Genomic DNA, 27234 nt, shown 5'->3' with positions numbered 1-27234 from the left:
TTCAGAAATTATGATATTTACAGTGTGAAAATCATCTTTCTAAAATAGAATATTAGATAAAATAAACACTTTTCAGATTACTGAAATAGTGTATGCACTGAAATAGTTACATTGAATAACAATTAATTTTTTTTAAATACTGAGACTATTTCATGCTAAATGAACATTCGTCATACAGATTTTTATTACCTTTGAGACAACACTAGTCTCAGGCTCCCAGTGGCAAAACCAATGCAGCCCTTCTCACATTATGCATTTTATACAACTATATAAAAGTGACATAATCTCAAGGCGGGGAAAGAATTTTACTAAAGATCAGTTTGGGGAAAATGTATCAGAAGTGATTGACTTTAAAACTCCCTGACAATCCTGGGTACAATACTTATATATCCTCCCCTGTCTCTCTGCCTCATACACATACTTCTAACTCACAAGCAAATTGAATAAACCAGAAGATTGCATTAATATAGAACATGAACAGGACAATTTCTTTTCCTGCTCCCAGGTGATATCTTGTCTTCCCCAGACTCTCTCCATTCTAAGAATCATGTTGTTGCTGCCAAGCACTGTAAGTTCAACAGCAAAATTAAAGCATTTCATTTCAACTCAGTGATTACAGCAATCTCAGGGGCAGAAGCAGCTTTTGAGCAGAGATGGACTAAAACTAATATTTCAGTATCTTGAGATGTACCCTCTTGTTTTAAAAAAGATAAAAATTCAGATGCTAACCTGAACTAAACTCTGATGCCTCTACCTCACCTCTGGTCCCTTGGTAAAGTGCCCACTCTGGCAATTCCTGAAGGCAGAAAATCTCTGAAGAATTTAGCATTTCAGGCACTGCATCTCTGAACTGTAATGGAGTTTAGCTGTCATCTGAACACATAGCTGTTCAAACTCTACACTACACAGAGATACTTAATCCCAGACACATAGAAAAATAAAAAATCTAGAATAGAAACAGTATTAGGAGTTTCCCAGGTAAGTGACAAAAGAAAGCTGGTGGCCTGAATTGCTTTCTTGGTCTAATGTTCCAACTAAATTACTATAAAAATTGAAGTTAGGCCAGCAGCATATTTCTCAGTGTAACTTAAATTAAACTGTGTTCTATAAGTAAGCAATACAATTTTTTTGGTCTTTTCACAAGTAGAAGAAAATTTATTCAAACTTTTCAGAGACTTTCATACACATGTAAATATACTTTCAGTCTTGGTGATAGGCTTCCCACAATATATCACATGCTTGTGCTCTTTTATATTTACATCATCATCCAAATAATATTTTTAATCCTTTCTTCCTAAAGTCTTTCCTATAGGTCTTATTATTTATTTACTTTTATATACTAACAATTTAATAAATGCTGAAATTAAATTGTTTTGTTACATGTTAATGGAATAAGCAGCATATTTCTGAAAACAAACAGCATTAGCACTGCCTTCACTTAGACAGCAACATGTCAAATAAGCAGTTAGTGCATAACACAGGCAATTTCCAAAGCAAAAATTGAAAAATTGTCCTATATTATAACCCCTGACTGACATCCTTTGCTGTGCTAATTTCTAGCTTTTACTACTGCCAGTATATGACTCACACAGAATTTCCTAGAAGCACCAAAGGTTGCATTTTGCAGTGAAATTTTTGCAATTTTTCCTCTTTCAAGTCCTTAATATGAGATGGGTCTCACAAGACCCTTATATGTGTATCCTGGCAGGTGATTTAGCAAGTAATCTTCCACAAAACTATATAACCAGCTTTGCAGTCACTCATATTGCAGTAGTGCTGTACACTCAATAACATACACAGCCCACAAACTTCCTCTTCTTTTATGGCACATCAGAGATCAAAAACCTACACTCCTTATCTTAGACATCGTATTTATTTTTCATCTACCATTTACTGTATAGGGACCCAGAATGATCCTACTGAGTATCTATCCACCAAGTTGGATATTCATCTACTTTGGGATATCAGTGGTTGATAGGCAAAGTGTAATCCTTAAAAACTGGATTTGATTTATACACAAAAATTCTTTCCTTACATAGGATGACTCACAAAATAATTACTGCTTAAGAACCTGAGCATCCTTCCTGAAAGCTTGCTGCAAGGCACCATTAGGCCTCTCAGATTTTTCTGGTGTACATGCCATGGTGCATTACATTCTTGGCTGAACTGAAACATACATCAAGCACAAAATCACATTCCCATGACTGAACAAATTACCAAGTGTCTTTTAATCCACATTAACCCACAGGCATTTACTTCAAGCTTACAGTAAATATGAGGAAACTTGGCTATGCTATTAGACTTGCCATAAGACAAGAATATATATCCGTGGTCAGTATTACTTCCTCCATTCAAAAAATGCACTCAAGAGGATCTACACAACATTCCTGGAACTGCGCAGGAGAGATGCAAGAGGAAAAGCACATCCAGAATTGAGGCAGAAGAGACAAACTGTTCCAATTCTGGTTACTTGTGAGGGTTTCACACTTTGTATCCTAAAGTTGTATCCTAACCGGTGGATGTCATGATCTTCCCACAAAAATCTCAGCCTGAAGAGTCATTCAGAAAAGTTTACTTTTTTTTTCCAAGAGATAGAAGGTAAAAGAAGCCTAATATAGCTTTTCATAGACATGTTCATTGCAAAAATGGATTGCTTTGGAAATCCAAACTAATAACTTTTATTTATATTCCAATGTAATAGATGCTCTATCTCAGAAGAGGAAAGAGGTATTAGTGGTATGTCTGAGATCATTACTTAACACCCAGACACTCCAGTCAAGTGTTCTCACAACATGGGTAGACATGTTTAGATTCCTAACTAAGGGCAATTCACTGGAATACTCTGGGATAAATGTTGTAGCTATAAAGGCTGAATCCGCAAATGAATCACTATGGTGCCTTTTAAAAATGCTGTATTATACCAGCACTGTTTCGACATCTGCCCAGCTGTGAATTGTTCTGATGTCTCTCAGTATGGGCTGCCATTTTAAAATGACTCCCTCAGCAAGAAGTCTACTCTGTGATGCATGTTTTGTGACAAAGGAAATGCTACAGTAATCACCAAATGAATAGATGGGGGAATCAACAGATGGATGATAGAGTATTTCACTGTTGCTGTATTCAGATAAAATGTTTGTTAAATTTCCTACAGTTTCCTTACTGTTTTCACAGAATAGCTTGTCAAGATCATAAATTGCAAAGGTAACCAATAGCCATTTTATGTATTCCCTAAATTACCTGCATAACTTCCCTGTTTTTCCCTAAGTTTTACTTTATAGCTTCAGAACTTCATATTTATCCAGATATCATACAATCTCACAGACAAAGATACAGGCCCATCTTTAACTGCTTTCTCCATCAGCATCTGGACGTATAGTAAGTCCTGAGATGAGAAGATGCGTCATGCAACCATGGTATGCAACATTGCAATAGTTCTGCAACAGGAGTAGTTTCCTAAGGATGGTTTGAGTGCCTGTAGCCAACATGGATGAGTTGCTATCATTCAAATATCCCTCTTTTTCTTCTTAAATAATTTAATCCTGGGGTTAGAAGTTCATTAGGACAAAATTATTAATTTATGAATTAATAATTCAGACAGAGCAAATGACAGAGCTGCGCAATTTGGTGCATCAGAGGGAAGGCGGACTCACATCACACAACATACTTAAGATGTTTCAGGAGTTATGCACTGAGCTCTCCTGTTACAAAGGGGGAAACTAATATGAAAGCAACTTAAAATTTTCAAGGGACAACTTGATACTCACCTTCCCTCTTCTCTCTAAAGAGAGATAAAACAAAACAAAGAACTGTACTAAGCCTACCAAAAGGTTCATCAAGCCCTATAATCTGCTCAACAGTGCCTACAGAAAGTTATATGAAAAGGACAAAGTACAGACTGTTCAAGTTCCTCATCATAGTGCCTATGGGTAGCATAGGATCACAGAGGCACAGGAGGTTTTGCTTGCATGGAATCTCCCAGGTAACCTCTGTACCAGACTACTGCTGGTCCACCATGGAATGTTGAGGAGGATGCAAGAGGCAATGAAACTGAAGCTATGACAAGCTGATGACAAAATCCTATTTAACATTGCTGGCAATGCTGATAATATCTTCTCACCCAAATGAACTATTCCTACCCTGAACGTGACTGAGCCGTATTTTTATTAAAACATATGATAGGCTTTCTGTGGTAAGCTCAATCTGTCCTTTCAAACAATGAACACATTTCCATACTTCATTTTTAATCCCCTCTAGGTCATCTTATTAGCTTCCAAACCTTCTTCAGACATATTCATCATGTTTGCTTCAGAAAACAAAAGTAGACTATTTGTCTCTCCACACACTCTTAAATTCAGCATTGCAGCAGACTGAAAATCTTAGCTACATAAATGAAGGGTTAGACATGAGGATCTCTGAGGGTTTCAGGGGAAAGGTGAAAGAAGACAATGATGGCCTAACTAATGACTTTTTTGATATTTTGATAGCAGTTTTCAAACTCTATCATGTGGTGATGATTCTTTTCACTTCAGCTCAGCAAGAAGACCTTACTCTGTAAGTCATGTGGGAATCCTTAATGTGATCTTAACACAATTCTGCACAGTAGAGCCAAAACAGCAAACTGAGCTGAAACATCCACTCCTATACAACAGTAACCCCACCATTATTTATGAATTTTTATTAGCTTTTTCTCAAATATTTAATTTTGACTGTATAGGGTTCACTAAATATCTGCACTAAAAATAGGGATGGAGACAACACAGCACACCTTACCATCCCAAATGAAGGCCACGAGGTTTCCCTGCATGAACTTTCCCTTGCAGCCTAAGCTGGTGGTGCACCTTAAGCCAGTGTGACCTTGAAGTGTGATCTTCTTGTGCAGTAAACAACCTTGTCATTTTGGTATATACAGACATAAACCAGCATCCTAGAAAGACTGTGGTCCTGGAACACAGAGGACAAAAGACAGAGGGGCAAGGCAGAGTGGCAAAATAAAGAATAAATTTTTAAAACCCCAAAACACCTGTGTCAAGACAAGTCTGATTAAAAAAGACAGTTCAACACTTAAAACTCTAAATGGCAAGAAGTCAGTTACCTTCTCTATAGTTTCTTAAAAGTTTTGGTGTGTGTTGGTTATTTTTTACATAAGCAAAGAAATTTAGATCACACAGAAACAATGTTTGTAATTTCTCAATGGCTGCTCTCTAACCAGACATCCTACAGCTGTTGCATTATACTGAAATAAGCTTTTGAAAAAATAAGTTTCCAAAGAAACTGAAACAGAGAGAAGAATACTATTGAGAGTGAGCAGCAACTGATTTTCTTTGAGAAAGCTGCAGAATCAGAGAAGATTTATGCAGGGTTTTGAACCTGTCCAAGACAAACTTGGCTCAAAAGCAATCGCAAAAAGGTGATGCTATTTTTTGAACATAGCAGTACCTGAAATTCTCCATTTACTTCTTAGCTTGGTTCTAATAGAGAATGAAAAACCTGTTTCTGAAAATGTGCAGCAAAAATACTGTGCTCCTAAGAAAAGGGAAACTTTTGAAGGACATCATTGTCATCACATGCACCTCTCAAAGAACAGAATTTCTTTCATTTCTCTAAATTTGAGGAATCTTTGACTGACAGTCACTTAACAAGTCCACCATGTAATTATGGCATACTGACTGATTCCATTAGAAGAGATCAAATAGTGACTGGAATCAAAGATATAATGCTACTGGAATGACAGCTACAAAATAGAAATCTAAATCAGGAGAAGCAATAAGAACATGTCAAAAAGACATTAGAAGGAAACTGAGATGCAGTAACACTGGACAAACCGATTATCACAAGGGGATATTAAAAAATGGAAAGACAATAATAAGTTAGAAAAATCATAGAACCAGAATAAGCTGTGATGGGCAAGAAGTGCATTAATGTAAAAACATGTACAGATCCAAGCATCCAATACCCATACTTAGACACCATTAACACAGCAATTTGACAATAATTTTCAATTTAACCATATTAAATTCAACATATCAGTGCTCTGCATGAAAAGAAATAGTTGCAAAAAAAAAGAAAAAAAGAAAAAAAAAACAAACCAAGACAAAACAAACAAACAAAAAGCTGAAAAGGACTTCTAGAGAGAGCCTAGGTCTTCAAAAGCTGAATGCAGGGATTACAGAGGCTGGCATCTTGCCCTACACAGAGGGAACACTTCTGAATTATAGATTGGCTATTGATATCAAATTGAATATTAGACAGTAAAATGTAGCTTGAGGTTTTCAGTGATAAAATGAAGTCACTGAAGTCCCCACCAAAATAACATCAAGAGGAAAAATAGTTCTTCTGGAAGAATAAATTAATCTTAAACTGAAAAACAAAAGTGAAAATTAAACTGGTTACATTTGTTTAAATTGCTAAGCCCATACATATACTAAGGATTTACAAGCAGGTTAAATTCAAAAGACAAAGATCACGAAGCTGCAAGACATATGAGAAATTAGGCCATAATTAGAGATACTTTATAAAACAGTTTGATGTATTATTAATACTTGTTTGAGTTTACGTCAGGTACTGCATTCAGTTCTGGACCCCTAACTTCCAAAAGGTCATTGAGATGCTGGAGCATGTCCTGGGAAGGGCAACAAGGCTTGTGAAGGTTGTAGAAACATGTTCTATGAGAAACAGCTAAGGGAGCTGGATTGTTTAGCCTGGAGAAAAGGAAGCTCAGGGGGAACCTTATTGCTCTCCACAATCACCCAAAAGAGGGTCAGTCTCTTCCACCATGCCTGCAGTGAGGACCAGAGAAAATGGCCTGAAGCTGAGCCAGGGGAGATTCAGAGATATTAGTAAAAACCCTTCATTTTTGAGGGTAGTCAGGCATTGGAATAGGTTTCCCATAGAGGTGGTGGTGTCACCATGCCTTGAAGTGTTTAAGAGGTGTCTGGATCTGGTGAGGGCGATGTGGTTTAGGAGTTAATGGTGTTTCTGCTGGGTGGATGGTTGGGCTGAACAATCTTAAAGGGCTCTTCCAACTTCAACGTTTCTATGACTCTATGGATTCTGTATGATTCTGTGGATAATCAAACATGAAAGTCTTAGAGCATGTTTGTAATAGAGTTAAGAGGAATAGTGTAACCTGTCATAAATGTACACTAAATCTGTACTAACAGGACATGAAACTCCAGAATATTTTTCTCTGGTAGTGGTTTGCAGCTTAATGAACAAAAGAAACAAAGTCTAATGCAGACTGCTTAAGCTTCTTTTTCAGGTGAGTCTGTATTTCAGCACTTAACATCACAGGCATCACTGATTGAACAGTTTGATGAAAAGGAATTGAGGCAGTTAAGAGATAATTCAAAAGGCTACAGAGGTTGGAAGGATTTAGTTCAGCTGAACCTAAGGGCATTGCCTTTACAGCATACTACATCACTATTGGAATTGTGTTCAGCAGGAGAGAGCAAATTCCCAGTTTAGCAGAACAGCAGCAGAGAATAGAACAAATTGTAACATGCAGCAAGAAAAAGTGATAAAGACACATAAAAATGCATGGTATAACAGGGATTCAGAAGTATGAAATCCATTATAAAGTGGAGGTCTAGTTCATTTCTACATAGATAAATCATGAAATTTAAAAGACTACAGCTATGAGAAAAGTTACTCCTCATTTCTGGGAAGTACAGAATCCTGAAGGTGAGGTGTTGAGGAAAACAAGAAGTAGGTAAAAATCAATTCTTAGCAGTGAGCAGATGGGTAGAATTTGCAGACAGCCCCTACCCCAATTCTACAGTGACCCCCAAAGAAACAGTAGAAAAGACTGAAAAGGAGCTGAAACAGGGGTGTTTCACAGGAGTACAGATGGAATTCAGGAAAGATTCATCCAGCATTTCTAAAACATTTAGTGGACCTGTGGTAGTGTTTCAAAAAAGGAATCTGTACTGACATTTTTAGTGACTGAATCACATAATCAGGAAGTCAGACACATAAGTAACAAACATCTAGTCCATCTGTGTTGAGTTACAAGGAATGAAGATTGCATAATTTACAAGCAAAGAGACAGGAAACAGTCTCTGTTCCCTTGCAGTTTTGTTGCGTCTTCTTTCAGGCAGTTATGTCACATTGTTCTTACCTACATTAGTGCATTTATTGTGTAATCTTATCAACTACCTTAGAGAACTCATTTTTTAGGCAAATAAGGTCTTGAGTTTTTGAATCTGATTATTTTCCTCTTTCAGCTCCTTAAGAATTACTGCTTCTGCTGCGCTTTGGCTGCTGGTGACTACCAGGACATTACATAGCTGCACCTGACTCCAGACAGGCAGTCATGCCACTGGATCAGATTTTCTTGCCCTGCCTGTTGAACAACCAGGCTACTTTGTTTGGCTGTCTCAGCTTGGCTTACTTTATTTATGCTGTTTGGCTTACTTTATTCTCTCTGCTGACTCTCATTGATCCCTGCCAAATTTCACTCCAATTTTGATTTCAGCTGTAAAAAAGTGCAAGTTTTCTAAAGAAATATTACATCAATTTGCACTAATTTTGATGATGAGTCAGGAGAATTATGTACACTACTAAAGCCTCTGGAAATCTGCTCATGTGCTCTACAATATTTGTTTCACCTAGGCCTCAATACATATGAAACACCTCTAGGAAATGTAAATTTATCCATAATGCATTTTGCAACATGGACAAACTGAAACAGCATGAGAATACCTGGATTGTGACAAGTATGCAAGAGATTCCAACACCTTCATCTTGAGTACTATATTGTACATTTTATAGGTTCAGAAATGTATAATCTTAAATGCCTTAGTAAAAATTTACAGATCAATTAATAAATATTCATATTCACCTGGAAATTGTATATACCAAGCTTAGAGAACAGGTCTACTTTTATACAACCTGTATTATTTTTCAGTGTGACAGTCAGTATGGAAAGGACAGCTCAACTAAGAACAGCAGTGAAAAAATCATATAGACCTTCATCTGTGTTCATTATGTTCATGTTAGAGGCCATGACGTGATTAGAAATTACTGTAGATCTCTCCTAAAATGTGGGCATAAAGGGGGCATTAGCTCAAAGAAGGAAGTTCAAATCCACACATAGAGTGCAGATCCCACAGGCATCCTAGTTGAAGACTAATGTAAATGCAAGCAAGTTAGTCTGTCTCTTTTCTCCCTTTCTCCAGCCTGTCACAGTCCCTCTGGATGGCAGCTCAACCCTCCTGCATATCAGCCACAGCTCTCAGGTCAGGGTCATCAGCAGGCCTGCTGAGAGTACACTCTGCCCCACCATCCAGACCATTTCTGAAGGTTTAGTAAGGGACTGGAACAACTACAGACCCCTGGGGAACACTGCTGATTGCCAGCCTGCAACCAGGCTTTGTACCACTGATTGCCATGCCTAGTCCAGGCTATTCAGCCAGTTTTCAATCCAGTCCATGCTTCAACAACTTCTGTGCGAGACTCTTACGGGAAACAAGAGTGAGATAATTACTGAAATCTAGGAAACAGCATCTACTGCTCCCCCCTCATTTATCAAGACAACCATTTTACTGCACAATATTTTCATGCTGTCTAAACATTACTTCTCCTTGGTGGGTCTATGCTGACTACTCCTGTTTTCTTGTCCTTCATGCACCTAGAAATGGCTTCCAGGATTGGGTTTTCAATCACCTTCCCAGGGACTGAGGTGAGGCTGATCAGCCAAATCTTCCAGAGTAGTAATTTGTCCCAGGAGCACAGACCTGATCTTTCAGTGATTATTTTTTTGCTATTACTAATATGATCCTGAAATTCAATTTTTTCTGCTCACATTAATTAACACCAAAGCTTATTTATTTCTTGTTTTAAAACAGTTTTTGTCTCCCTCTGGTTGCTAACCCATAACTCATAGATGCAAAAAGCATTTTTATATTATGGAGATAGTTAAAAAATTTCAGCATGAATACCCTTGTCTGCCCAAAAAAAAAAAAAATTAAAAAAAATAAAAAAAAAATTAAAAAAAAATAAAAAATCCACCCAAAAAACCCCAAAGCCATTCATGGTCCATAGCCTCACTCACACACACACAGAAGCCCTAAATACTTGTGTGAACAAAAGGACTTTCCCTGAATTTTTATCACAAAATTGAGCAAATAAAGGTAGGTTACTTGCCTAGTCATATATAAATTAGACCTTATAAAAAATACTAATGATCTAAATTCTTCTTATACCTTAGTCAAGGTAAAAATCCTCTAAATTTAACCTTTTTCTATATGCTCTGGACTTTACTTCTATGTATCACCTCAATACCAGTAGAAATTGTTCTTTTACCTTAAAGCTGGAGTTTCTAATTCTAATCCTTGGCATTTCTAAAGCCAGAGAGATCTGTCTGTCAAAAATTACCTGTTAGGTATCAAACCATTTTATTTAAATCTCAGCTCCAGATCAGTAAATGCGTAAATTTTATCATTTGAGAAAATTCCATTGATGTGTCCACTCATTTTGTCATGCAATTCCTGGACCATAGAATTCCTGGGTATATATTTTGAACAGACATTCAAAGACCTATCTTACTTTGCACAGCCTAAGAGATACATAAATCTAAGGGGAAAAAAAAATAAAAAACCTAAATATCATGCCTGCCAGAGCAAGCTAGGAAAGAATTTTTATTATTTAAAATTGCTTCCTGTCTCTGTGAAAGGAAACTTTCAAAACAGAAATGAGGGAAGACAGGAAGAAGAATCAGAAGAGAGGGTTAACAAGAGTGCAGTTCCTCCACCTGATTTGGGGAAGTTGGAAATTCAGGGCTTTATTGTATATTGAATTACCAAACGCGAAAAAATCACCAGCAAAGCTGAAAGAGCAAATTTTATTCTGTCGTGATCTGTAAACTAATAAAAGTATTTACTTGAGACAGATGAAAGAGATTTAATCTGCTATTGTGAGCAAAGCATGACACTGTGTGTGATTCTCTCACCTACCAAGTAAACACTGTGGGCATCACTGCATTAACTGGCAGGCGAGTCTGAGTCTTCACTCCTCTCCTCATTTCTTGTCCACCCAGGCCTGTTACATAGATAACACAGAAATTACTGACACAGAGGTTTTTTTTTCTTAAGCAACAAAATGTTTTCCTAGAAAATTCTCAATTTTGTGTCCTTCATAGGAACCTTATTTCCGTGTTCCCCTCTTTTTTAACAGACATCATCGCCCAGGATGGGGAGATTTCCACCACTCCTCTCCAGGAAAGAGCTCATATTTATTTCTTAAATCATAGCATTACTTTCACCTCTGTAATTACCTCCCAGTTATGACTGATCCTTAAGACTACACTGAGATCCTAAATCAATTTCTCTTTCTTTGTAAATCATTCTGTGACTTTGAATACTACTAAAAAATGTAGTCTTCATCCTGCTTTTGAGGAGCTTCCCCTGTTCCCACTGCAATGAAGCTGACACCATTTTTTCTCGTTATCACCTACATTATCCCACATCCCAGTCTTCTGATGGAGACTGCATACAGCATTGGTCCTTGCATTGTGCAAATGTCTTAATCCTGAAATAGTATACTGGGCACTGCTGGCAAATTCACAGCACCCTCAGTGTAATGTGCAGTCCTTGGAACCAGTTTGGCACTGGGGAGCTTCTCACTGCATGCAAGGTTCACAAACCTGACAGCCATTCTCAAAAAGCTGTCAGTTACCTTTGGCTGTTCACACTACATTGCTTGTTGGCAAAATTACTTGATTTTTCTTTGCTTTAGGTGAATGCAAGTCTCCAAGGTCACAGTGTTTTGGACCTAATCAGCATTGAGGAAGACCATTTTAGCAACAGAAGTCACAGAGATGTAGCTTGGGAACAGCTTCTACTTCTTGATCTAATGTGGTAGCATTGGTTAATGGTAACAAAATTGATTGGCCTTATAAGGGAAATTAATAGGCCATGAAAGTGAAGAAAGGAAAACTATACACTTTAGTTAGTTGTCAAATAAAATAGATTGAAAGTTCCTTCTGGAGGGAGAAAAACACTTTAATGAAGGTGTCTATGCTTCAGGGTGGCAGATGATTCAGAAAAATAAAAAGAATAAATTAAATAGCACTAATTAAAGACAGACTCTTTTAAGGTTTCCAGCCCATTTTTCTCTCCTTTTCTTTTTCCTTGCAGAATTGTATAAGTGCTATAAGCTATTGCAAAATCCCTGTGAAACACAGTATTACGCTGCAGATTTCTTAAACTGCAGACAAAAATATTCTAATGGTATGTCAGCTGTGGTCTGAACTACTGCACCATGCAATAATACCATAACTCCAAACAATACCTCTGAAGTCAGTAAGGTTAAAGTAGACTGTGATTAGTTCCACAACAGAACAGGGAGTCAAAGATTTTCAGAAGCAATGACAATAAAATATTTTGATTTTGTCTGTATGATGAAGAGGAAAAAACAAACCAAGTCAAAATTAAAAAACTAAAAAATTAAACTTTTTTTCTAGTTGTATTACTTTGCTAGAAGGGATTGGAAACCACTGTATTTAATGCTTGCCTACAGCTGTGAAGCACTGGAATCAACAGCCCAATGGCTAAATTCTTCCTGACTCTGTTCCTACACAGAAAAATAAAATAACATTTTTTCACAGGGTCATTATTGCAAATGAGAGGGATGAGGAATCCCCATGGTCAGTAAATAAAACACATATTTTGGTGCTGAAACATTAATTAAAATGTTTGATTCAGATAATCAGTTGAATATCATATAGGAAAGCACTTTGAATAGGACCACTTTGGAAGACAGATGGATCTAGAAAGTTTCTCTGCCTGTTGCTGAACAGTCTGTGCTCACCAGTAATCAAGAACTTACATCAAACTCTGTGAATGGCCACAATACATCATTCTAATTAGCATTTAATTCTAGGTGGTTGTGTTCATTTTATTATATTTCTTAACTGCTATTGCATTGCTATACAGACAGTTTTTATATGTTTTCTTGCTACTTTCCCTCATTACATACTCCTCAGATGAATGTAAATGTGGTAAAGGCCGCAGTTTTTCACACTAATGAACAACACAAAGTATTGAGAAACATCTGAGTTGTTGCCAAATTAATTTCAAACTCAGTGTTGCTTAATTACATTTTATCACACTATGAAAACTCTTCTAATGTTACAAAGAATGCTGACTGCACAGGGCTGAGGGGAGGCCCCATAATGGGACTTCTATCACATTTTACCAAATATGGAGCACCCTATCAGCATCATGACTGCTATGGTTTGGTTGTGTTCATCCTTCTGCATGTCCAGGGCTTCTTTCAGTGTGCCCAGCTTCTCAAATGTCTCAAGAAAGAACCTGAAGTGATAACAATCTCTGCATTCCTGTCTGATGCTCTCAACAGCTGGGAGGAAAAGCCTACTAACTTTGAATATTGAAGAGCCCATAGCAAGAAAATCTACTCTCCCATGGCAGAAGCTTCCTTTCAAATAAGGGGAGTTCCAGACCAGTCACAAGGTTGGAAAACATTATGATCTGTACCTAAATATTATTCGTTCATTCCACTTTACCTTTTAGCTTGGTATGCTTAGCTTGAACATACAAATAATTCTTAATAGCACAACTGAAGTTCTGTCATGATGGCACTAAAGCTAAGGAAAGTTCTGTTTTGATGAGTGGTTTCTTGTTTCCAAGCAGAACTTCCTGCATTTACTGCAGCTCTGGCTCACCTCTTTCAATAGCAACTAATGGCATCTGTTAACTGGCACAGTTACCTTACATATTTTATATGTAAAAATGTAGAATTTTACATGTATAAATATGTAAGTTACCTTACATATTTTTACAATGCTCACTAAAAGTGCTTAAAATACTTTCTTCATTTTCCCCTTTTAATCTTCAGGAACCTTGTATAGTAACATTACATGCAACAACTTTTACTATGCAGAAAACACGAAAATTCTGAAGCTTACACATAGAAACAAATATATATCAAGTAAATGTATATCCATGATATTTGTCTCTGTAAAATAAGGTAAAAGTAAATAAATTCCCATTTGCCAAAACATGCATACTGCAAGAACATGAATCCACATCCACTTAGACCTTTTTTGAAAGTCTGAAAATTAGAACAGAGGTTAATATAAAAATTCCACTTCAGAGTGATATTTGACCTAATCTTTCATCCCACTGAGTTTCAATAGGCATAATGATGTGTCTAACTGTGGTGTATATCAGAATTGTGACCCATCAAAATTTATAATATATATAGGTCTTCACAATAAAGAAGATAAAACATAAATATTGTATCATTTAAACAACAACACATTCCCTTCACGTATACAAAAGAGATTATAAAGTAAACTTATGAAATACTAATGTGGTTCCTCATAAATTTTCAGTATTTGTCGTGAACACCAGATTTCTGGAATTCAGTACTATTTATCTTTCCTGCTCTCTGAAATTTTTCTTTTAATGATGAAGTAATTCGTTCAAAACCTTGTTGGTATGGAAATGTGGAGAGAGGGGGGAAGGAAACCACAAACAAACTCAAAGGTCATAAAAGCCCAAAAACCAGTCCTTTCTTACTTCACAAGGGTCACCATCAGGTCACAGTTCTACCTGGTGCCCAGGTAAACAAAGGAACAGTCCACTCCTTTGTAGGAGCATAAATAGTCTGTGACAAACTCTAATGGCAAGAGCTGTGCTGCACCAGACATGACTAGACTAGACTTGCTACTATCATCCCATTTTACTGCAAATCCAATACAGTGTCCACTCCATAGAAATTTTGTCCAGGTCATTTACTTTCAGGCAATATTCATTGTGAGGAATGTAGTTTTCCAGATTATTTCAGTTACGCAGGGTCCAGCAGTGCTTCTATTAGCATCAATGTCTGAATTCACATGTACTTCAAAGACAGCTGGAACCATGATGTGTTAACTAGAATGAAGGAGCCTAAATGTACTTGTGAGGAAAAAAATTACTCTGGGACTTCAGGCTTCACTCATTGTTTCTGGTAGCACTTGGGACTATATAACATGTAAAATGATTCCACATTCATGGAACTTTGTCCCTCCCCACCACCTGCATAGATCTACAATTTTTTTCATTTTTAAATGCAATGTTAGCATTTAAAATCATTATTTAGAATCTAATAAATTTTGTTAATATGGTGTTACTAGGTGTTACTGAAAGAGAATATATGTAGGGGGGAAAAAAAAAAGAGTAGCTCTCTATTCCTTAGAGATAACCATTTTGGAGGTTTGGTGAAGGTTTTTGAAGATTTCCTCATTTCAGAGCAATCCAGCTTTGTTGTATTCAGTTATTTATTACGGAGTTGCAAAAAATAAAGTGCAGAACAATGACAGCAGAATCTGCTACCATGAAAAATGACATCCCCTTTCTCATTAAAAAGACAGTGACTGCTAATCTGTGTGTATAAATACTTCTTCATGCCTGTAGCAAAATGACATTTTAAAAACTATTTCTCCACTTGTAAAGGAAGACTTTGCATCTCAAATTACAGTAAAGGAAAACACCATAGAACTAAAATGCAAGTCTGTATAGCCTAAGAAAAAAAAAAAAGCAAGGAAAAAACCCAACAAAAACCCCAGAGATATTGTTTGGTTTTTGCTAACCCCTTTTCAATTATTCTCTGCCCAGGTCATATCTCCCTGAGTATGGAACAGGTTAATACACATCTCTGGCTTTGATGAAGTTATTAAAAGTCTGACATTCTGCTGGTATTTGAGATTATGTGTACCCATTCCTGCCCTCACACCTTCCCTTCTCCAGGCCTAATCTATTGTTGAATAAACAATACAGTTCCCTGCTGTTAAACCACAAAGCTTTTTTCTGACACTGTATTAAAGCAGGGTGAAGCAAACCACTGCAGAGTTACAAAGAATATCTAGGTACCAGCTAGTTCAGACTAGAAATTCATTTGCTGTGGCGATGGGTTGTTGTGTAACAGAGGCAGCAGCTCATACAGAAGGGCACACAGTGGGGGCAGAAACTCTGGGGAGAGCAGCACATGTGCTGCTCAGCAGCAGTGGAGACACACTGCGGGGCTCAGTCCCCACCCCACCGGAGCAATTCCCCAGCACATCTGGGGCCTCAGCTCGAGTACAGATGCATCTCCTCAGGTCTGGGGCTGCAGGGATGCCTGGGCTCTCTTACTGAGGCTGGGGCAGCAAGAGGAGTGCACTGGCAGAAGGTCTGTCTTGCCAAGTAAACAAGCAGGGACAAGACACCAGCACACTGTCAATTTGTCTCCCTGATCCTGACAAGGAATCACTGATTCTGTGGGTCAACAACCAGCTTTACTGTGACCACGGGACTATTCAAGGATTGAGAACTGCTGGAAAGAGACAGGACCCACCTTGCAAAGGGGAAAAAATCATCTTTGTCATCAGGCTGTGCAAGCAAGTGGGAAGATTAAAGCAGGGGAACAATGGGACAAAATCCACAGCCAGTAAATAAATGAGGAAATGGTGGACTAGGTTGGCAAGCAAGGGTTCCAGGGTGACGGGTGTGAATATCCTTATTATGAAAAAAAGAAATTTTAAAAAAGTTGAAAGGGGTCCATTTAAACACAGGTACAGAAATAGAGTACCTACAAGCAAAGACAGTATCATGGGGAACACACTCATACCTTTTCACCTTTTCTAGAAAATGAGCATGGCTGGGTGCCTCTCTGAAGTGCCTCTATAGCAACACATGAAATGGGGGAACAAATGAAGAAATAGAGGTCAGTGTGTAGCTGCAAGGCTGTGAAAGCATCTTAGAGGTGTGGTAAGAATTCATACAACTCAAGTGCTGCAGTGGATGGAGGCGTGTCCCACTTTAGGAACACTTAAGTACAGGTCAGGATGGCACAAAGGAAGAATCATTTTATGGGAATGAATACACGATGGAATACATGAAGATCTTCCTTCTGATGAATGATGAGCTAGCTGAGATCTTAGGGGTCAGGAATAGAGGTCAGACCGAAGTGGTTGGTACAACTGTGTGCGCCTACTATAGGACACCTGATCAGGAAAATGCAGACAAAAACTTCACATAATTTCATTTTTTCAAGCCATGATACTCATGGGAAACTTGAATAACCTCAGTATCTCCTGGAGAAACAACACAGGAGAGCAGCAGCACTCCAAGACATGTAAGTAGTGTACTCAAAGGGTCAATACTAGAGCAAATACTGTTTAACATCTTAATTAATTAATTAATGCGACAGCATTAGATGTTCATAAAATTTGAACATGATTAAAAAAACTGAAAGAAGCAATTGATAAACCACAAAGTGGTGCTGATATTCAAAGAGATCTCAACAAGCTGAAAAAATGGGCTGACAGGAATCTCATGAAGTACAGCAAACAGAAAAATAAATTCCTGCACCTGCAAAACAATAACCCACGTACCAGTACATCCTTAAGACTGGTTGGAAAACTGTTTTGCCAAAAAGGATCTTGGGGTCCTGTTAGACAAGTTGAAAATCAACCAAGGTTGATGTGCCCTTGTGCTGCAGAAGGCCAAGAACCTCCTGGACTGTATTAGGAAGAACATTGCCAGAAGTGGGAGGGCTGCTCAGCCTAGTGAGATGCACCTAGAGGACTGTGCCTAGGTCTGGTCTCCAACAGAAGACAGGGATATATTGGAGAGGGGCCAGCAAAAGGCAGCAAAGATGATTAGGGACTGGAACATCTGTCATATAAAGAGAGACTGAAAGTGCTGGGACTGCTTAAACTGAAGTAATGGCCCAGAGGAGATGTTTTTAAAATGTGTAAATACCTAATGGGAGAAGAAAAGAAAATGGAGCCAAACTTTTCCTCATGGGACTCAATGACTAGACAAGAAGGCACAAACTTGGACACAGAAAAATATGTTTAAGCACAAGAAAAACTTTTTTTTTTCCCCAACAAGTTGCCCAGAGAGGGTATGGAATTTTGCCTCCTTAGCAATATTCAAAACCTGATCAGATACAACCCTGAGCAAGCAGCCCTAGGTGTCCCTGCCTTGAGATGGAATTTCAGTCAGATGATCCAAAGGTGCCAACCTCACCTGATGTGTGTTTCTGTGGAACAGTAACAATGGTGATTATACATTGGCTGCCAGGGTGAATCTAGTACTGTGTGCAGAGCACAAGCAAATTTGATGCCTGAAAAAAACATACCTACATCTGTAAATCTATAGGTATGAATATATTATATCTGAAAATAATTATAGTGCAAAACTGTGATGTAAATTATAGTAGTAATTTGTTTAAATTTTTCTTGGATTTGCAGAAAAGGGTAAAGGCAAAATGCAGGAAAAGAAAGAGAAATTGTTACAAGTTGTCACTAAACCAGACACAATCAGCAGTTTTAGTTTATCAGCTGTTATGACAGCAATAAAAATAAAGGATATAATAGGGTATATTTTATTACAAGTATTTTCCCTTATATACACATTACCATGTAGAAGAGATACTGACTGTAAAAAAGATGCTGATTTCTCCCTTTGTTCTTCAGCATGCCTATATTTTATGAATTTTTAGTTGTGTCACCAATCCCGAGGCTTCATTTATGCTGCTTTTTACTATCCACAGTTCAAGGAAGATGCCAAAATCTCTGAGAGTTTTTTGTGAGATGAATATACATATATATTTTGTGTATATATATATATATATATGCAAATGTATGTATGTGAGCACTATATATATATATATATATATGACAAGCATAATCCTAAATCTTACTGGCCATCAGCTAGGTAAATTTCTATAAGATACAGACATATACTTTCACATTAAAAAAATTTTAAATGCATAGTTATAATTTATGTAACATGTAACAAATAAATGCATAGTTATAGATAACTTATGTAACATGTAACAAATTTCTGAATGTTTTCATCATCAGTTCAATTATCCGATTCTTTACTGAATACCACAACTTTCTTTGCTATAGAAATACTTAATGACAGAGTTCCACAGGATAATTGCAATATGTTCAAAAGAATGCTTTTTAGCATGGTTCACTACAACAAAAGATACATCAAAAAAGCCTTTTCCTTCTCTTTATTCTTTTTAATCTCTACCATACAGTCATTAGGCCAACTTCTCCTTTCCCTTTTTCCACATTTTTATCTTTGTAGTCTGTCTGCCATTTTCTTATGGTCTTTCATCATACAACATTGCATCCTCTTACTTAGAGGATCTCTTTAGAATCAGGACAATCAGAACTGAATGTAGCTTTCAAAACAACTTGATAACATCAAAGTTGAACCCCTTTCTTATGAACACTAGCAAGATATGATTGTAAGATCAACTCCTACAATTTGTGTCAATACTTAATGAGATGCTTGCGGGTTTTTTATGCACACATCTAGTGAGCATCAAAGCTGGAATTTCTATGACCTGGGATCTTCAGGTGTAAACCCTATTTTAGAGTCGCATCACATGTTTTCAGCTTGCAGTGTACAAGCACTGCTAATTCACCTTGAAAATTGAAAACCTTGACAGAGTGTCACTTGCACTTCCTTTGCCCTTTTTGTCTCTAACCTACGAACATACAATTGACACGTTAGCAATTGTAGAGTTCCCCTTACATTCTATACCCCATTCAGAGCTAAAGCCACTTGATACCTGTTCATGACCTTCCTCCAAATTCCTGGCCCTCCTTTTCATGGCTTGCACACCCTAGGAGCAAGCTGCTTGAACAGAGAAATGTTTGTTAGTTGTCTTTAGAGGGTGCATATAAACACTCATAACTTGGCTAAGATTCTGCAGATTGGCTTTATATGCCTGCACTCTACCTCACCACTAATGGCAAAAGCCACAGCATAGATTAAAACACAAAAAATGGGTGCTTTCACATTTCCAGCAATCTAGGAAATCATCACATAATAATGTGTTCTCTCAGCAGTAAGTGCATGTTTGATGGAAAGCCATGAACAGACAGGCAGTGTTGCAGGAACAGGAAACCAATCAAGTAAGGTCCATATGGATTACACTGTGAGCACAGCGGGATGCAGAGCAGAGACTAAGTGCCATATGGAGTGGAGATGGTGAGCCCATCTGGGTGTTTTCTTTACAAAGGAGACCCACAATTTTATTATGCCCATTCTGAGCTTCAAATTACAGACATCTTAAAAACGTTTGAATTATTTTTATTTCTACTGTAATTCATTTGTATGTGTATGCAATACACATCACTTGGAAGTATGCGGGCTTCTGTTATAAACGCCAAACCTCTGCTGGTGAGATTCAACAATGTACACTCAGATTTAAAATTCCCTCAGCAGTCAGTAGCAAGAGATGGCAAAAAAGCTCTACTACCATGGGAACAGAACAGGCAGAAAATTATGTAAGAGCACAGCTATGTCCCTAATTCTTTTTAAACTCCAGAGGGGAATTAATCACCAATTTTTCTCATCTTGCTACCTTTCTTACTCTTACTTTGCTAGTTTCAGTGTTTGAGCTTGGCATGTGGACTTTTCCACTCAGATATGCAGCAAGGAAAAGGGAAGAGAAAGAAAAGAGAACTCAGTCATCAAATGCTCTGCAGTGTGCCCATTGGGTATCCCATCCTGGGGAATAATAAAACTCCTTATGCAGGAAAAGCCACAAACATTTTTTATCAGTGGATCTTTATCAAGGAGGGTAGTGATAGGACAGGATGAGGGCTAATAGTTATCAACTGAAAGCAGGTAGATTTTGATTACAGATTAAGAAATTCTTCACTATGCCGACTATGACACTCTGGAGCATGCTACCGAGAGAAGCTGAAGCTGTCCCATCCTTGGAAATGTGCACGGCCAGGTTGGATAGGGCTTAGAGCAACCTAGCTCAGCAGAAAGTGTCCTTGCCCATGGCAGGAGGTTTGGAACTAAATTATCTTTGGTCTCCAACCCAAACCATTCCATAATTCTGTGATAACATTTTCCTCAAATAAAAAAGGAGAATCCTATATCTCTAAAACCTGGAATGTACTTTTGTACACAGATTCACCAAAAAATGTCCTCTATTTTAATTTCCACTGCAGCAGAATCACACACTTAATTACATGGCTTAGCTGAACTTTCAAAGCCAGCATATCAGGTACTCAAGCACTTACCTGATCATGCTCTGAGCCTTGCTTTGTGCCTTTTTTGTAGCTGAAGCAGGATTTACCTTCAAAAAGAAACAGGTGTGTTACCTCAGCCACTTCATTAATATAGGGGCTAAAATATATACATTTGCTATTTCAGCCCAGAACGTATACAACCTATTTTAAAACATTCAGTTCTTTTAGCTTTATTCTCTTTTCACAAGTTCTACCCACCATCAAAGAGAACAGAGGCACTGAACCAACCTGGCAATTATTATTCTCCTTTACTCCTATGGTTAACCACATAATCCTGTTTCTGTACCTACTTGGCCTGAGACCTGAAGACATCCTAAGAAGAATAAAATGGTTTTTGTGTTTTCTAACCAAGAATATTTATGTCTGTGATGCATACAGAGTCCTGAACTGAACCCATATATCTTCATTCAGAATATACTAGGACCTTTATTGGGGTTTACCAATATTACTGTTGGGACTGCCTTGGTCTGTCTGGCTTCGGCTACTGACCAAATAGCAGCACCTGTGGAGTTTTCTCCCCAGAGACACTATTCAGTACCTGTGGTCAAACTGGGCATGTGGAGACAAGTCCGGGCATGCCCCGAGCTCCAGAGCTTGCGGGAGGAGCTTGCTGCTGAGGGGATCACTCCTCAGGCCTCCCTGAGCTGGAGAAAGCTTTGAGGCAAGGTGAAGAAAGGAGCGGGTCCTGATGGAGAGTTTGTAATCCAGAGTTTTATTTTGGTAGCATGGCCTCTGAATCTTGCAACAATCCACTGAACTCCCCCACCAGAACCCAGACCGCGTGGTCTGCTTGTCCTTTTACCCAGGCAGAGAGGCAGGGGAGGGAACACAGGGAACACCAACCAGGCACAGGGGGAGGGGATCTCTGGTGACAGGGACACCTGGGTGGGCCAATGGCCCCCCAGGGGGTGGAGAGCATCCTTTGAACCTTCCAATCACTCAATCTCAATGCTGTCTTGGAATTTCTGGGTTGATAGACAGTGCCCAGCAGAGGTCAAGGGTGGGGAAAGGAAGGGTGATTGACAGCCCACCTGGGGAAGGAAATTTCAGGGTGAAACCAAGGGAACTGAGGCAATCCATGACATCACACCGCAACAGACCTTCCTTCCTTTTCCAGCCTTAAATTGTTTTTCTGCTTATGGATCAAACTGCGTGCAAAACAATTCACCGATTTAAAAAAAATCACCAAATGAAACTGTAATATCCAGCTACAAACCTTATTCTGATTTTCAGATGACCAGACTGCTTTTGCCAGCCCAAGGGCAACAAAAACTTTTTGTCTTGCACTTTTCATTTCAACGTGCTTGATAAATTGGACTGGACAGTAACAAGAAGTTGGAGCCTTCAGAATTTAGCTCTACGAAAACTTCTAATACAGCAGAAGAGTCAAATACTTGACACTTTTGCAGACATATATCAGAAGAAACAATAGATCTACTTTCAACATGACAGTGTTGCTTCATATATACACAACTGCAAGAACAGTTATATGACTGTAACCTTGAGGAACTGTAAGGTTTGTTTCACAAAAAAAAAATACTTATTTTCTCTTTCACAAAAGAAATAATTTTGTAAATTGGAAATAAATTTGCACTGTAATAAGAATATGGACATTGTTCTTATGTATGGATTTTCTGTAGCAGACAAGACCCATCATAGCAATTTAGGACATCTATATGTGAATATGCATGTTATTTCTATTCTGTTACAAAGGTGACCAGAATACCACAGTAAACCATGTAAATGTGAGTGATTCTATTAAAAGCAGCTGTGATTCTCAAAATCTGGAAAGTAAATGATTTTCTGCAGCTGTACATTTTGTCATTGGTTTTGAGAACACTCCATATCCATGCTTTCTAGCCTTTAAGCAGATTCCATTGGTCCAAGACTATTCTCTCATCTATTTCTTGATCCTTAACAAGTGATCTATCTACAGTAAGTTTTTCTTTTATCATTGTTGATCTGATGCAGGCCAGAGGCTTGCAGTTTAGCCTGAATCCTTTGAAGTAACTGGAAATAGACTCTGGTGAGATTTGCATCAAAGACAAGGAATATTCACCATACAATAATTAAAAAGCCCCAATTACATCAAACACATTTATATGGTAATGTATATGTACTGCAAGTTAAAAATCTGCATCTTTTATGTTTTCCTGTAATTTTAACTATATTGTTCAGTAATTTCTCATGTAAAATATCTTTCCAGAAAGTTTTCAGTTTTATTAACGTTTTCTTTGGCATTTGAAATCTCAGGTGAATCTGGTTTCTTTTCCTAAAATTTATTTTCATATATAAAATGTTTGTAGTTTTTTTTAAAAGTAGCAAAAGTCATTACCATGTCAGTAAAGTACCCGCAAGAGGTAACAAATATTTTCTATGAAAGCACCATATTCTTCTGCATGCAGTTTTTTCCCCACTGCTTCAATCTAATATTTTACATTTGCTATTGATTTTTCTTTTCATTTCATATTCCCTGAGTCTAGCCAGCTAGATTTTTGTTCATTTCTTTTTTAAATTACAAAACAAAAAAGATAGTTCACTCTTCATCAAATATAGCTAAACAAGAAATCATTTGGAGCATTTTCACATCTATTCTATGACAATGGAAAAGCAAGTCCTCAAAGAAACCAGAGCATTGCCTTCAGAGGCAAAGCCACAGAAGGAAAAAAAGTTACCGAAAACAGAGAGAAGTTCAACTTGCATAAGCTCTTTACCAGTGGATATCAACAAAGATTCCTATTATAATTTGAAAAGTAGGAATTACTCAACTAAAATAACAGTGGAAAATACTAAAAACACAGAAATTTACCATGATTTAATAATTAATTTCAGAATTAATATGGATTGAAGTTCTGATGGACAAGCTCTGCAGGTATCATCCCTCAAACTGAGCTCTTTCAAAGACAGACCTCTTTTAAGTCTATCACACTGTATGGAACATCCTGCTCTTGATTACACCAGTGTGTAGACAGATAGAGAATGGCTTCTCAGACTTACTCCCTTTAAATATGTAGGAATTATATTAGCCCTTTTAGACAGAGCCCTGCATTGTAGTTTTTTTCCATTTACTTCTCTTAATAATTCCTAGATTTTTCTCAGTGTTGCAGCTTTCCTCACTCTAACATCCTCAGTGGTCCTTATTCTTAAATGCTTTACTTGGCATATGTTCATATTACAATATTTCTAATTTGTTAATGTGCTAATGTGAATCTAGAGTGAGGCAATTGCACATGATCCACCTAATTCAAAACTTAGCATTTTTCCAAATTTCTGTAATGTCCCTGTTATTCCAATAGTTCTTTAAAAACGTTAGGGCGGTAAAGATGACTTCAGTGAGTTAGGAAGTCAAGTAATTTTCTGGGGAGATCAAAAAGCCCTAAAAATTGTCCAAATCATCATCTGAGGCTGCTTCTGTTTTCTGTTAGGCAGATGGAGTAGATTCAGCTTTATTTTTCTTTGTTTCTTAAGCTCTTCTACTCTATGCACTGGTGGGACAAATAAAATAAGTTTTAAAATGCCCCCTCCCTTGAATATGAAGCATCTTTCTCCTCCTTTCTCCAGGTGTATACTCTGTGGTTGAAGTAATTTTCATGTTCAAGACCTGGTCGTCTGGTTTTTGTTTGTTTGGAATTTCTGTCCCAAATTTGCTTTTTCTTTTTCTTGTTTTTGGTTTGTTTTTGGGTTTTGTTTTTTTTTGTTGTTTAGCATGGATCTCATTTGCCTCTCTCCATGCCTGGTTTTACCAGGTTATTTACTGTCAGAGCCAAATTAACCTGACAAGCTGTCTTACATGACTCTCATTCTACCATCTACAATAAACATCAGCTTGCATTTATGAAGACTATTTTTAATGAAAATCATTAAAATCCCTATTGAAGGAAGGGATTTTGCTGCATAGATTGAGTACCAGAACTTTGACTAACATTAATTCAATTAAATCACAGAGATCTAAAATATGACTATCATTAAAGCTGCTTTAAGGTAGACACAGCTCCAACACTATAACCATTCTCCTGAAAACAGGAATAATTAGTTACTAACTTCTAAAGTTTCTACATCTTTAAATCAATATTTACAAGTGAGACAAAGCATTAATATCACAATAAAAGTGATTTGACCAAAATGTATATGAATAGCAGTCTTTTCCTTTCTAGACTAAATATAGCTTTCAGTCTTTCCAGTCTTTCTATCTGATGTTGCTGGCACTTCCAAGAACTGGGCTAGGAATGAGGGCAATAGAGAAAGCTGAAGGAAAAAAAAACTACAAAAAACCCAACAACAACAAAAGATTATGTACTTTGAAATTTGGCTTGGTTTTTTGGCTGCCTTTGACCATCCACCCTTCAAAATGAAGCTGAATATTTTGTTAAAGGCCAGAAAACATGAATTTAAACCCAGATTATGGACTTTACATATATACATTTTGATGACTTTCAAAACAAGTATGAACTCTTCCACTTCTGCCATCAAACAACAAAAACCCACCAGAAAAAAAACTCACCTCACTTACTATGCAACACTACATAAAACATAGAGAGCTAAAAGTATACTTGATTTTTCTTAGAATTTTATTCCTTCTTTTCTAGCATTCCTTAGAGTAAAGCGTTCCAGCTGTGGTAAATATTGCTCAGGCATGAATCTGCAATACATTTTGCACTTTGATATTCATAAGCATACATTTCCTTCCAAGCTGAAGACATTTATCACAGCTTGACTGGCAGTTAGAGACACATTTTCTAGAAAAAACATGCTATACATTTGGCTTTCTTTCCTACTGTTAACTTTTGCTTGTAAGCAGATTATACTCCTTTTTTCTTTATATTTGTGGGGGGTTTTTTCCAATTATTTGTATATCCTTAGACGTATCTGCTGCAAACTACTAGTCCAGTTCTTTTGCTTCTTTTCTTCAGATGAAAATGTGAGTCAAATTCTATATCTTTATTCCAATAATTCAGTACTTCTTCAAAGAGCATCAAAGCTCTCTTTGATCAAATGGAAAATGATCAAAGACTAAGCTTGTTAGGAAAAAAAAGCCTACACAAAGTGGAGATTCTAGTGCTTTTTTTCACTTTTATCTTAGCTTCCTGCTTTGATTATGCATTTTATTGTATGAAGAAGGTTGATGGTAGAATAAAGTAAAACAGAAATTGAGGGCCAATGGAGGTGTAAGTATTAGTGAAGTGCTTGACTGCTTTGTGCTCTTGCTTTCAGTGCAATGCTGGTCTCAGAAGCAGAAAGAGTTATACCTCATTGAGAACTCCATTCTCATGTACATACATAAGTTTCCAACTCAGGTTAAATAGGACTTTAAATTCAAAAAGGATATGCCAGCATGAAAATACTGACAGCTGCAAGTTCCTGATTAACCTAGTACAGAACAGGAGTCCCATGTACTTCAAGAGGATGGTGCAACTGTGTTCTGGTACTAATTGAGCCATCAGCTGTAGTTCCATGTGTATTTTTGCACTCTGAGCATTTGCATTGCAGCTAAGGTGACTTGAGATGCTAATTCAAATATTCAAATGCTTGAGTTAATACTGAGAGACAGCTATGACTCTGATAATGAATAAGAAGTTGAGGAGGGGATATTGTTATTTTCTTTAATTTCTTAATATTTACTTGGTCCTGAATTATGGCCCTACATTTTTTCTAAATTTACCTGAAATCAAAATTTTTGTCATATCAACTGTACACAATACCTAAATGTATATATTACAAAGAACGTTGTAGGAAAGAATTAAAATAATCCCTTTAAAATCATAATATCATCCTATTTTTGAAGTGTAGGAATTTAAATTTCAACCTTAGTTTATGCTTTTATATACTTGCCACCTATATCTGTATGCTTTTGTACTATATATTTTATTAATTAAACCATAAACACAGAAATGGAATATTTTTGTATTTCAGGCATATGTGTCAAAACAAAGTCTTCAGACAAGCTCAGTAACATTCTGAGAATTAAATGGAAACAAGAAAACACTTCATTTGTAAATCATTACACTGTTAATAAAATTTGAATTTTTAACAAGTATTACCTACAAAATAAAAAATTCATTCTATCCAGATATTTAAAAAGAAAAAAAAATCTTTACACTATTTACACTCAACATAGAAATTCCCATTTCTTTACGCCTCTCCTCATTTTTGCTCTCACATTTTAGTACCTCCTAGCT

General features: G+C 37.2%; 1 long non-coding RNA gene across 8 annotated transcripts in view; it reads right to left on the bottom strand.

Moving 5' to 3' along the window:
* The window catches only part of LOC135299105 (uncharacterized), a 100310-nt gene that overhangs the window by 62714 nt on the left and 10362 nt on the right, over window positions 1-27234 (bottom strand). For 4 of the 8 annotated variants that reach the window (XR_010361156.1, XR_010361154.1, XR_010361157.1 and 1 more), the window contains exons 1-3: window positions 21597-21864; window positions 21050-21105; window positions 10953-11037 (exon numbers count right to left, since the gene is read on the bottom strand). This is a non-coding gene — a long non-coding RNA (uncharacterized LOC135299105). Of the gene's footprint in view, window positions 1-4770; window positions 4942-10952; window positions 11038-21049; window positions 21106-21596; window positions 21865-27234 lie in introns of those variants that run through there. The other 4 variants (XR_010361158.1, XR_010361155.1, XR_010361161.1 and 1 more) reach the window with 4 other exon arrangements.

The sequence above is a fragment of the Passer domesticus genome, chromosome 4 (genome assembly GCF_036417665.1).
Source record: "Passer domesticus isolate bPasDom1 chromosome 4, bPasDom1.hap1, whole genome shotgun sequence".
Taxonomy (NCBI): Eukaryota; Metazoa; Chordata; class Aves; order Passeriformes; family Passeridae; genus Passer; species Passer domesticus.
Note: the sequence above shows the minus strand (reverse complement) of the source record. Positions and strands in the feature narration are given on the sequence as shown.